Genomic DNA, 3,341 nt, shown 5'->3' with positions numbered 1-3,341 from the left:
GGCTCTAATCCCAGCTCCACCACATCCCGGCTCCACCAATTGTCAGCTGTGTGACTTTGGGCAAGTCACTTCACTTCTCTGGGCCTCAGGTCCCTCATCTGTAATATGGGGATTAAGACTGTGAGCCCCACGTGGGACAACCTGATCACCTTGTATCCTCCCCAGCGCTTAGAACAGTGCTTTGCACATAGTAAGCACTTAACAAATGCCATCATTATTATTATTATTATTATTGTCTGCTGTGTGACCTTGGGCGAGTCAGTTCACATCTCTGTGCCTCAGTTACCTCATCTGGAAAGTGGGGATTGAGACTGTTAGCACCTTGTGGGGCAAGGACTGTGTCCAACCTGATTAGCTTGAACTTAGTACAGTACCTGACACAGAGTAAGCACTTAACCAATAGCATAAAATAAATACACAGTTTAAACTGAATTTTTGTTTGACTTTTACCAAAGTAAGAGTTTTGATAGAGGACTATTAAACGTTTCTGAGATCTCTTTTCCTGGTGTTGGCCTGCAACAGAGCAGGAGGAACTCTGGGGGGCATTAACCAGGGAAGCCACAGGAAGAGGGAAGGATCACTTTCTCCATGAATTTTCTGCAGCCAGTCCTGGGTGGGGAATGGTAGACTAGCCCCCAGTGACCCCTTTGCCTTCAGGAAGACGTCTACACTTCAGATGAGGGGAGGTGGCTGTGACAGAGATGATAGAGTAGACAAAAGTCCCCAACCTGCTTATTCTGGTTAGGGAAGAAATGGAGAGCTTTAAGACCTAAGGAAGACGTACAAAAGTCTGGGCATTCCTAAAGTGACTCCTGCGACTATTTTGGCAGGGATTTAGGGCTGGAAACTTCCAGTAATGTCACAAGTACGTAATTGGGTATATACATTAGTACTAAGGTAGCCTTCGGGGTGCCATGATCTTGGAAGGTGGGATCAAATTGAAGAACATACATGATAGTCCCAAAGGATCCCTTAGTTTCAGGGAAACTTGGAAGTAGGAATTCCCATTCTTCTCGTGTAAATTCTTACATACTCTTATCATCTGGTTTGCTACTTGGAGAGCTCATTTTTGGAAGATGGGAGATAAGAACAATTAGTTTCATAAAAGGAAAACCTCTTAATTATCACTTAGATGCATATACCAAAAGAAAAAGAGAATACACTAAATTCCCACTTCAGTTCAGGGCTATTATATTAATAGTATATCTTGCCTTATGCTGTTGAGTCATTTCCGACCCATAATGACTCCATGGCCACATCTCTCCCAGAACACTCCTGCTATGATTCTTGTATCATTGCTATCATTCTGGTAGTGAATCCTTAGAATTTTCTTGGTAAAAATACAGAAGTGGTTTACCATTGCCTTCTTTGGTGCAATAAACTGGAGTCTTCGCCCTCTACTCTCTCCCATGCTGCTGCTGCCCTCACAGTTGAGTTTTGACTTGTAGCAGATTGCCTTCCACTCACTAGCCACTGCCCAAGCTAGGAATGGAATGGGTATGCCTCCTCTTGACTCTCCTTCCCATAGCTGAGACTGGTAGAGTACTGGATTCTCTCCAGGTGCGATCCTGAAAGGGGTGTAATATATAAAAGACTAAAATATTAGAATTTCTTCATGGTTAGAAATTTATCTCAATTTACTGTAATGGAGCTCCCTTTTCCCTGACAACATGGCCTAGTGAAGAGAGAACAAGTCTTTCATTCTTTCCTTCCTTCATTCAATTCAATTGTATTTACTGAATGCTTATTTTGTGGAGAGCACTGTACTAAGCTCTTGGAAGAGTACAGTATAACAATAAACAGACACTTTCCCTGCCCACAACTAGCTTACAGGAATCAGAGAACATATGTGACCTTGCACAAGTCACTTATCTTCTTTTTGCCTCAGTTTCCTCATCTGTAAAATGGGGTGCAATGCCTTTTCTCCCTCCTACTTAGACTGTGAGTCAAGGCCTGTGTTAAACCTGATTAAGTTGTATCTACCCCACTGCTTAGAACGGTGCTTGAGACAGAAAAAGCATTTAAACAAACACGATACTACTGCTATTACTACTTCAACTGCTGACAATAACAATACTACTACTACTGCTAATGACAATAATAATAATGGTAATGAAACTTTAAAAAATTCACCTTGCTGCAGGTAACTACATCCCATTGAACCTCTCAACTACATGAATTAATCTATTCATCTACCATTTTCTGATTTAAACACTGTACTTATAATTTATAATTTATTTTATCCTTGTTCTCTTTGAAGAATTATTTATTCATCAGTTGATATCAACTATTATCCAGCACTTCCACATCATCTTTGAACTTTGAGTCCTGATTCCTTAAACACCTGGATACTCACTGCATCCCCTCTCCCCCAAGTCACTTATCTTAAAAACTCTCTTATTTTACACTACCCATTATTTATTTTAATATCTGACACCCCCACTAGAAGATGGGCTCTTGAAGGGCAGAGATCATATTTATTAATACGATTGTAGTCTCCCAAACACTAAGTTCACAGCTGTGCACAAAGTAAATGCACATTAAATACAATTAGTTGATTGTCCATTAGGCTGTAAGCTCTACTAGGGCTTAGTACACTAACAGCTCACATTAGATGTTCAGTCAGTACTAGTGATGATAGTGGTAATGAGGATTTGAGATGAAGCAACTATTTTTTAAAAATGAATATTCCTTTGGGGAAAATAATTCTGAATTTAAGATATCTGAAAAGTGGAGGATGAGTTCAGTGAGCAGGGGAAACATGCATGGTGTGAGTATAGTGCTTGGCACATAGTAAGCACTTAACAAATACCACAATTATTATCTGTCTCTCTCTCTAGCCGTGGTGGGCAGGGAATGTGTCTTTTTACTGTTACATTGTACTCTCCCAAGTGCTTAGTACAGTACTCTATACACAATACGTGCTCAATAAATAAGATTGAATGAATGATCACTTAATTCCTGAAATGGAGAACAGCTCCAGCAAATAATGAACTATGATGAGCTGTGTTATTGTGTAAGAAGAACCTGACAACTACCTTCCTTAACAATTCTTGAGATTGGAGCGTTGACAATACTTTTTATAGAAAGTAATTGAAATCTTCAAAGACTTCTAAAAGAAAAAGGTCAAAGAATAAGCATTCATTGTTGCTGGGAATTCTATTTAAAATCAGTAAGAAGTCACCCTTCTCTTCCACAAATGAAAATGTTGAGTAGAAGCCACAAAAAATGTTATCCTCAGAAAGGAGAAAAATCATCTTAACTTCAAAGCACATTCAAAGAATATTTATTGACCCTCATATTGTACCTTTCAAGTGCTTAATATAGTGATCTGCTCATGG

General features: G+C 39.5%; 1 non-coding gene across 1 annotated transcript; it reads right to left on the bottom strand.

Annotated features, from left to right (window-relative positions):
• Positions 1-1,440: 1,440 nt before the first annotated feature.
• On the bottom strand, positions 1,441-1,578 carry LOC119934058. The gene has a single exon (XR_005452853.1). It is a non-coding gene; the product is annotated as a small nucleolar RNA SNORA7 (small nucleolar RNA).
• Between the last annotated feature and the right edge of the window lie 1,763 nt (positions 1,579-3,341).

The sequence above is a fragment of the Tachyglossus aculeatus genome, chromosome 1, assembly GCF_015852505.1.
Source record: "Tachyglossus aculeatus isolate mTacAcu1 chromosome 1, mTacAcu1.pri, whole genome shotgun sequence".
NCBI classification, from domain to species: domain Eukaryota; kingdom Metazoa; phylum Chordata; class Mammalia; order Monotremata; family Tachyglossidae; genus Tachyglossus; species Tachyglossus aculeatus.
Note: the sequence above shows the minus strand (reverse complement) of the source record. Positions and strands in the feature narration are given on the sequence as shown.